The sequence below is a fragment of the Neofelis nebulosa genome, chromosome 7 (genome assembly GCF_028018385.1).
Source record: "Neofelis nebulosa isolate mNeoNeb1 chromosome 7, mNeoNeb1.pri, whole genome shotgun sequence".
NCBI classification, from domain to species: Eukaryota; Metazoa; Chordata; class Mammalia; order Carnivora; family Felidae; genus Neofelis; species Neofelis nebulosa.
The window spans coordinates 63,615,522-63,625,046 of NC_080788.1; the positions used below are offsets into that span (position 1 = coordinate 63,615,522).

Below are 9,525 nucleotides of genomic sequence, written 5' to 3' on the forward strand. Positions count from 1 at the left end.
TTGCCCAGATTTGCAGGGAAGCTAAAGCTTGTCTATTTTTAATGCCAAATAACTGCCTCTTATCCTGTAAAACATGGCACTTCTGACCGCTCTATATTTGGATGGAGAGGTTTATTTTTGCTGGAGTGTGGTAGAAGCGGGGCCTGGTGCCACATCCGGATGTTATTGTACATTTCACGTGCTGGGTTATAGTCGAGCCTGTTAAGCAGCTCCTATGGGGAACACAGGGAATTAGTAGGTGATTGGTGATGGTAATGTCTTTCAAGTCATCTGCTGCTACTTTGGGTAAGGCTGCCCTCAGTTGTCCAGGCCGGAAACCTGAGAGCTCACCCTTGTCCCCGCCTCTCCCTCCCTTTCTCCCACCGATCCCTCCAGAAGAAGTCCCAGGAGATGTTAAAGGCACAGGTGCCCAAGTTTGAACTCAGGCCCTGCTGCGTACCAGCTAAGTGGCATTGGGCAGGTCATAGAGTCTTTCTGTGCCTCAGTTTCCTCATCTGTAAAATGAGAATAGTACTGCATAAGGTTGTTGTGAGCATTAAACATGGGAATACATATAAGAGGCTTATGAAAGTGCTTGGTACATACTAGGTTTTCTATAAATGTTAGCTGTTAATATTATTGATAATATTATTCCTTTTATTATTATCTGTAGGCAGCTGATCAATAAGCTCTGAGCATTCTTGCTCAGCCTCTGGCACCAATTTTCTTACTATCTCTGCCACATCGTCTTAATATATGTCTGTCTAGACAACTGCAGAGTTCCCTAACTGGTCTCTTTTCTGGTTGCATCCCTCCATCCTTCCGTGCTGCCAAGGGATCTCCCTCCCTTCCTTCCTTCCTTCCTTCCTTCCTTCCTTCCTTCCTTCCTTCCTTCCTTCCTTTTAAATTCAAGTTAGTTAACATGCAGTGCAATATTGTTTTCAGGAGAATTCAGTGATTCATCACTTACATGCAACACCCAGTGCTCATCACAGCAAGTACCCTCCTTAATACCCTTCACCCATTCAGCCCTTCCCCCACCCCCACCCTCCATCAACTGTTAGTTTGTTCTGTCTTTAAGAGTCTCTTGTGTGGGGGGAGGGGGCCCTGGGTGGCTCAGTCGGTTAAGTCAAGTCATGATCTCACGGTCTGTGAGTTCGAGCCCCTCGTCAGGCTCTGTGCTGACAGCTCAGAGCCTGGAGCCTGTTTCAGATTCTGTGTCTCCCTCTCTCTGGCCCTCCCCCGTTCATGCTCTGTCTCTCTCTGTCTCAAAAATAAATAAACGTTAAAAAAAAAAATTAAAAAAAAAAAAAAGAGTCTCTTGTGGTTTGCCCAGGGGACCTTTCTGAAAGACAGACCCAGTTCCATTACCCCCTACTGGAAAACTTGCCCTACTGGATCAAGTCCACGTTCCCTGGCCTGCCTCTCCAGCTACTCCCTTGTAATAGCAGTCTGTATTTGTATTCAGCGCAACCAACTATCCTGAAATTTACCAGTGTTAACACCACAGGCATTTGTAATTTCACGGTTTCTGTGAAATTATTCCCTCCTGTCAGGGATTCAGGAGTGCAGCCTGAGGTGGGGTGGCAGTGTGTTGAGAAGCTATTATTAAGGTGGGGATTCCTGAATTCTGTGGCACCCATTTAAATTTTTTTTAATGTTTTTTTTTTTTTTTTTTTGAGAGAGAGAGACAGAGTGCGAACAGGGGAAGGGCAGAGAGAGGGAGACACAGAATCTGAGGCAGGCTCCCGGCTCTGAGCTGTCAGCACAGAGCCCGACGTGGGGCTCGAACTCACAAGCCATGAGATCGTGACCCGAGATGAAGTCAGACGCTTAACCGACTGAGCCACCCAGGCGCCCCTTTGGGGCACCACTTAATTTACATGAAGTCAACTGTACAAGCCCTGGTGGAGGTGGGGAGAGCAAGAGAAATGGATGTAGTGATATAGGGCTCCAGATGGGTCTCCTGCCCTCTACTCAGTGAACATGTGCCTGGAGTGAGTGTGACATGGGCACGTGCATGACAGCCCTTTCCTGGCCTCATATCACACCAGCATCTTATCATACTCCAAGGTAAAATTTTCTGGTCCAGGATAGCCCTAAATGTCAATGGTTTCCTCCATTGCTCAAACTGAGGCAACAGAACTCGCTTCCAACCTGAAGGAAAAGCGGGCTGTCTGGAATTTCCCGAGAAATGATGTGTCTGCTTGTTGTCCTTCATGGGTGTCTGAATGGGTTTCCAAGGGCATTTTCTACTTTGTGTGTTTTTTGCTTTTAGAACCAGTTCCTGTGGAAAATGAGACTCAATCGGACCATTCAACCCAGCCACGCTGCCCTCATTTCCCTACTTCCTAGCAGACATTTTTGCCCACCTAACTGGACAGGCTCAATGTGGAATTAGAATTGCAATGGGAATTACCCTAAAGAGTAAGTGATATATGTGGTGTCCTGTCTGTCTGCTGCTTTTGCTGCCGTTCAAAGGCCCCCGGTTCCATGCTACCTGCAGGTGGGTCTGTCACTAGCATATGAAGTAATGTCAAGTCCTACTCATGAGAGAAGACAAGGTCCGTTAAGTGACTCCACAGTACTGTCTGAGCCCCTCACCATGAGTGGGACCCCACTCCAAGCCCATGCACAGATTCAAAAGAAACAGGCCACGTGATCCCTGCCCTCAAAATTATATCTTAGGGGCACCTGGGTGGCTCAGTCATGATCTCATGGTTCATGAGTTCGAGCCCCACATCGGGCTCTGTGCTGACAGCTCAAAGCCTGGAGCCTCTTCAGATTCTGTGTCTTTCTCTCTTTCTCTGCCCCTCCCCTGCTCACTCTCTGTCTCTGTCTCTCAAAAATAAATAAACATTAAACAAAATTTTTTTAAGTAAAAAAAAAATTATATCTTAAAAGAAACCCAGTTGCTATGAAGCAATGGAAACACTACCTGACTAGGTTTAAGTAGACTGGATTTGTAAGCTGTTTCTGTCCGTAACTGCCTGAATAACTTTGGGCAAGGACATTCACCCCTCTGGTCCTTGGTGTCCTCATCTATAACTTGGGGTAGGCCCAGACTGTGTATCTATGACCCCTCCAGCATGTTACTCAGCAGTTTCTTTGTTGGATCTTGAACTCTCTTGAGATTCTGCTGAAACTATATAGGAATCTTCTCCTTGGGCGATGGCACAGAATATACGGACCCAAGAAATTAAGATTTCGGGAGATTTACCGAGTCTCTTTAGCTGTCACTTGGTCCCCGGGTTTAAGGACTATCGTTGCACTGCAAAGGAAAATCAAAGGAACAAGTACTGCAGAAGCTTAGAAACCAAATGAGCCCTTTCCTCATTCTGTTCCTGACTTTGCTCATAACACAAGAAGTCACCTCTACCTCATGTACCTTTCACCCTCGGGAGCATTGTGAAGGAGGGCAGGGCAATTCCTGGAGGCACTCATATTTATTGTGCCGCATTCTTGGTTTCCGAGATGCACCCTTCTCCAACAGCACACTCGGAGACTAAAGCTGTGACAACGGGCTGGCCTTTTGGAGGCCACAACCCCAGCCCGGACAGGGTGTCCGTGGCCACCATTTCTTTGCAACCCTTCTAGCTTATCCAGCTTGAAGGAGGGCAGTGGGCCTGCGTGCCTTTCCATAAACTCAGGGAGGAAAGGGGCTTCTGACTCAGATGTTCATGCTGAATGAGCTGGTAGGAAGCAATCAGACATTGAAGGTGAAGGAGAACATGGCCTGTGGCTGTGGGACACCCAGAAGCTGTCAAGGGCAAAGGCCTGAGAGCTCTCTATGCCCCAGATAAAAGGTTCTTGCTTTTCACCTGAGTGAGCCCAGGGTTCTGCTCAGTGATTCCATCTTTGAAGTGGTGAGGGTTCAGTGCCTGGTGGCAACCTCATTTCTAACACATCATTACATTTGCCAAGTGCCCTTGAGCATGGGGTATAAACTCCCTAGATACTGTACACACACACACACACGCACACACACACACATACACACTCAAGTGGGCTGGGTACTGTTTTAAATTGCAACCACACAAAAACCCATTAGCCCCCAAATCTGATAGATGGCACCTTGGGCCAGCGAACCCCTTGCCTGAGCACTAGGGTTTGGTGCTACTTCAATATGCAGCTGCTTGTTGCCATTTCAGACACATGACTTCAGCGATTCTCTCCTTGAAACGTAGAGAAGAGCCGGTGGCATTTCATGGACTGGAGAAATGAAATCCACCTGGAAGACTGGATTTCATACCATTAGGACCACCTTGTGCCACTGGCAATCACCGTTAACCTGTTAACACCATCACCATTTTCTTGACTCCCAGTGGGCATTGGTATGTGAATGGCTCTGTGCATGTCTAGATAGATTAAAGGCTCCTGGTGGCAGGAACTGGTCTGTCTCATTCACCGCAATATCCTCACTATCCAGCGAACACCTTGACATTTGCAAGGTGGTCAGAGATCTTTGTGGAAGGAAGGAGAGTGGAATAACAACCGGAGGAATGAGCTGAGTACCACTGTGGTGTTCAACAAGATAGGCCATCCACCGCCATATTTATTTCTGAACTCCCACGGGCCCAAGCTGTGGGTGGCAAAATCAGCTTTGTTTCCTTTTCCTCCCCCAGCCAAAGTCTGGAAGTCAGATTCTGCCGACTTTTTTTTTTTCTTTCAATTTTTTAATGTGTATTCATTTTTGAGAGAGAGAGAGACAAAGTGTGACTGGGGGAGGGGCACAGAGAGAAGGAGACACAGAATCAGAAGCAGGCTCCAGGCTCTGAGCTGTCAGCACAGAGCCCGACGCGGGGCTCAAACCCACGAACTGTAAGATCATGACCTGAGCCGAAGTCGGATGCTAAACCGAGCCACCCAGGTGCCCCAGATCCAGCCGACTTTCAAGAAAATTGCCTTGCTCACTTCAGTAAGATTTGAAGCAGCAATTTCTGGGCCGGGGCAGGATAGGGGAAAGTGCACCCTGACACTGTGCCAGGTGGGCCATGAGTAGTGTGGCACGGTGGACCAGGCTGGGGGCCACCTGCCTTGCTCAGTGTTGGCCGCGAGCAGAGCCCAAGCTCACTAAATGTCCGTGGGTCCCCAGCACCTTGGTGCCAATGATGCTGCCAATGGCTGCTGGTGCCTGAGGGTGCAGCCAGGGTGGACTGAGTCAGCAGCCTGCCAGTTTCCCTCTGGCAGTGCTCTGCCAGCCACAACCCTCCCCTTCCTGAAAAGGGGCCATGAGAGGGAGATGTGGTCTAGGCTGCCCTGGTTCTCTTCTCCTGCTCACCCCAGCCATCCGGGATGGGAAGGGGAGGGGCTTTGAGGGGCATGGGCACAGGAACAGCCTGCCTTGTTTAGATGTGAGGACTCCGGGGAAGTTCTATTGGGTAATCTATCAAAAACGCCTCCTCGGACATTGCTCTTGCTTCCAGTGGCTTCGGCCTGTCTCATCCCAACAGGAGCATGGGTGTCCCTTTGCAAGCCACAGAAACTCCAGTTTCTGTTGAAGTTCTCTGTTCTACCATGAGGCAGGGAGAGAAGCTCCCCTAGGAAGCCTCAGAGCCTGACACAAAGAGGGAGCCTCCCTCCAGTGGTCTCCTCTCAGACCCTTGAAACCTGTGTCAGCGCTCTTTCCCGCTCCCCCTGTGTGTAGCCTCAGGACTGCCAATCGCTCCCTCCCCGCACACAAAGACTTCTCTGTTTCTGGCCAGGCTGGAGTCACATGCTTTCACTCTTAACCCCAGAGCTTTAAAACTAAACACCCACCCTCTTTGGCCCCAGATGACCCTGTTTACGTCTGCTGAGCCAATGGCAAACAGCAACAGTAGTGAAAACTTCTGTCGGGAGAGACTTCTTGACTATTGGTGTGAGAGGACAAATCTTCACTTTGTATAACGTGAGGACTTTGAGAAGTTTTGGGAAATGACTTAGAGGAAAAAAAAACACAAGGAAGCCAGCTGCCTGCCCCAGCTCCTCTGTTTTCTAAAGCGTCTCTTCCCAGAGACCTCGGGGGCTCAGGATACAGCTCGAAATAAACAGAAAATGTGAGCAGAGTTTTCACGGCTGAGGGGAAAGACAGTCTAGATTTTCTTTTTGAGATCCTACTTTGTTTAACCCTTAAGAAGGATATTTTTATGAAGGATATTCTCTTTGCTCCATATCACCAAAGATATGAAAGAAAGATTCCCTTCCTTGGTTTAGGGGAGTAACCTGTGAAACTATGGAGGCTTCTGGAGAGGAGGTCTGGATTGATCCATTTTAAAGTTGTGGGTCAGAAGCACTTGCATTTCTGTTTTCCCCTAGAGATTCCTTTCTTTCAGTCTATGCGGTAGCCCATGTTAGCTGCGAAGGAAGTCAAGTTTCCTTTGATTGTTCTTACTCTGATCAAAGTGGTGGAAGCTGAAGGGAAAATACCAGTGCCGGAGAGTGCTGGTAACATTGGAGACTCCAGATTAGGTCGTGGAGGGGGGTGGAGCCAAGCAAGCCCATTCCACGTCCTTGGGGGTGGGGGAGGGGTGCCAGTGAAATTATCTCGGCAGGAATGGCAAATAAATTTCATTCATAGTGATGATACTGAGAAACTGGCAGCCAGCTGTGTTAAGAAGGATTCTCATGCTACATCTAGGCTTAGCAGAAAAGAGAGCCATGACCAATGAGCCATGTCTGCCGGGCACAGGGAGGAGGAAATGACAGCACGTATTTGCTATCCCGAACCTTCCTGACGCACTCTCAGAAAGTTACATTATTGTACATATGCAAAGATAAGTAGCAAAACGGACAGGAGGAAATGGTGGACAGTTACAGAGAAGGGGTAACTACGGGCAGAGACAGGGGTGCTCAGGAAACACTGTATTGAGTCCTGCATGTTAGGTGGGCCCATGACAATGAAATATGAATGAGCAGTGAAATATAAGCAAAAATGATGTGTGTCACCTCCAAGCTGGGGCAGAAAATGCCCTCGTGCCATTCTTTATTCTCTCTTCCACATCCAGCGATCTTATTCCAGATAGTATAGCTATAACATGGTACAACCTGTCACCCCGGGCCTCTGAGGACTATGTGGAGTGGAGCCCCTAGCCCACTTGGGGGCTTGGAATGAACACCCAGTATAAGACAGAAATAAACTTCTCTGTTGTCCATTGGAATTTCTGAGTTACTTAGTTACTGCAATATACCCTGCCCTATCCTGGCTAACGTAGTTACCAGTGAGAACAATTTTCTCTTTTCTTTTTCTTTTTTCATTGTCTTCCCATACTGGAGATCACTATTTACAAAAATGAATAAAATGAGGGGCGCCTGGGTGGCTCAGTAGGTTAAGCATCAGACTCTTTTTTTTTTTTTTTTTTTTTTTTTTTTTTTTTTTTTGGGACAGAGAGAGACAGAGCATGAACAGGGGAGGGGCAGAGAGAGAGAGAGACACAGAATCGGAAACAGGCTCCAGGCTCCGAGCCATCAGCCCAGAGCCTGACGCGGGGCTCGAACTCACAGACCGCGAGATCGTGACCTGGCTGAAGTCGGACGCTCAACCGACTGCGCCACCCAGGCGCCCCAAGCATCAGACTCTTGATTTCAGCTCAGGCCATGATCTCCAGTTGGGCACCGCGCAGGGCATGGAACCTGCTTAAGATTCTCTCTCCCTCGCCCTCTGCCCCTCCCCTCCTTGTGCTCATGCGGATACTCCCCCCACCTCTCTCTCTCTCTCTCTCTCTCTCTCTCTCTCTCAAAAACAAAAAAATTGAAATTAAATGAAAGAAACTTGATGGGGCGCCTGGGTGGCTCAGTCAGTTAAGCATCCAACTTCGGCTCAGGGCATGATCTAGCAGTTTACGAGTTCAAGCCCCACGTCGACTCTGTGCTGACAGCTCAGAGCCAGGAGGCTGCTTTGGATTCTGTGTCTCTCCTTCTTTTCTGCCCCTCCCATGCTCATGCTCTGTGTCTCTCTGTCTCTCAATAATAAATAAACGTTAAAAAAAATGTTTTTTAAGTGAAAGAAACTTGAAAGTCAACTCTGGTATATGTGAGAGTCGCCATTCCAAAAGTTACCATTTTTGAGGTGGAGATTCTAATCTGCAAACTAGTGAAAGTGTATGAGAAAGTAATTTGAAAGTATAAGGAAAATACAAATATAGTATGTATGTATGTATGTATTTAAGAGAGTAAGAGGGGCAGAGGCAGAGAGAATCTTAAGCAGTATCTTAAGATCCCATGACCTGAGCCAAAATCAAGAGCCAGATATTTAACCGACTGAGCCACCCAGGCGCCCCCCAATATAACATATTTTATTTTTTTATTTATTTTATTTTTTTTTATTAAAAAAAAAATTTTTTTTTAAGTTTATTTATTTTTGGGACAGAGAGAGACAGAGCATGAACGGGGGAGGGGCAGAGAGAGAGGGAGACACAGAATCGGAAACAGGCTCCAGGCTCCGAGCCACCAGCCCAGAGCCCGACGTGGGGCTCGAACTCACGGACCGCGAGATCGTGACCTGAGCCGAAGTCGGACGCTTAACCGACTGAGCCACCCAGGCGCCCCAATATAACATATTTTAAACATAACTTCTAGTATTAGTACTTACTCTCCCAGTATTACCATCACTGCCTGGGGCCAGACAGGATGGTGAGAAGGATCACTTATGAAAAGGAAAAGAAAAGTCTTCAGATTTATGAAAATACTAACATTAGGGTACTCGGCTGGAGAAACCTAGACAGAAAAGGTGAAAGAGACTGTGGCAACTTAATCAAATGTCAAAGGATTTCTTAGGAAACAATGCTGATTATCCCTAATCACAATTAACAAAGTATTGCCATGCCAGGATCTATTCACCAACCTCTGCCAAAATGTTTGTACAGATGGTTCGGTTTATACACGTGTTAAACACAGGGCTTGTTGATCAGTTTTTTGATTGTCTTCTCTGTTGCTCTTCCTTATTCCCACCACAACAATTAATATTTGCACTACTGTGCAAGTGCCTGGTTTATTTTCACTCTGCTGCCAGCCACTTTGCATCCCCGTACTTCAGAGGTCTGTACGGCATTCACTGTGATTCTAACCAACTATGGTTTTGGTTATTGTTCTTTGGCTGTATAAATCTTTGCATCTCTGATGATTTTTTTAGGAAACGTTCTTTTTTCTTTTCTTTCTTTAAGTAGGTTTCATGCCCAGCAGGGAGCCCAGTGTGGGGCTCAAACTCACAACCCTGAGATCAAGACCTGAGACGAGATGGAGAGTCAAATGCTCAACCGACTGAGCCCTCCAGCAACGCCAGGAAACTTTCTTATAAGTGCAATTTCTGGGAGATGGAAGGAATGCTAACTGCTATATTAGATAAGCCCCCAAATCTCAAAGGTTTAACATAAAAAAGTTTCTTTCTCACTTGCACAGCCGTCTAGTGTGGATGTTTGGTGGGTGGCTTTCACCATGGTGATTCAGGGATCCGGGTTCCTTCCATTTTGTCACTTGGTCCACTTCAGCACATACCTTCAAAGCCATTACAGATGGGGAAAAAGAGGGTGGGTCGAGAAGGAACATCTGCTTCTTAGCCACGTCTATTTG

General features: G+C 47.3%; 1 long non-coding RNA gene across 1 annotated transcript; it reads right to left on the reverse strand.

Annotated features, from left to right (window-relative positions):
- Positions 1–92: 92 nt before the first annotated feature.
- On the reverse strand, positions 93–9,525 carry LOC131516765 (uncharacterized). Its single transcript, XR_009264225.1, has 3 exons — positions 9,347–9,525; positions 440–494; positions 93–212 (listed from the first exon to the last, which is right to left on the reverse strand). It is a non-coding gene; the product is annotated as an uncharacterized LOC131516765 (long non-coding RNA).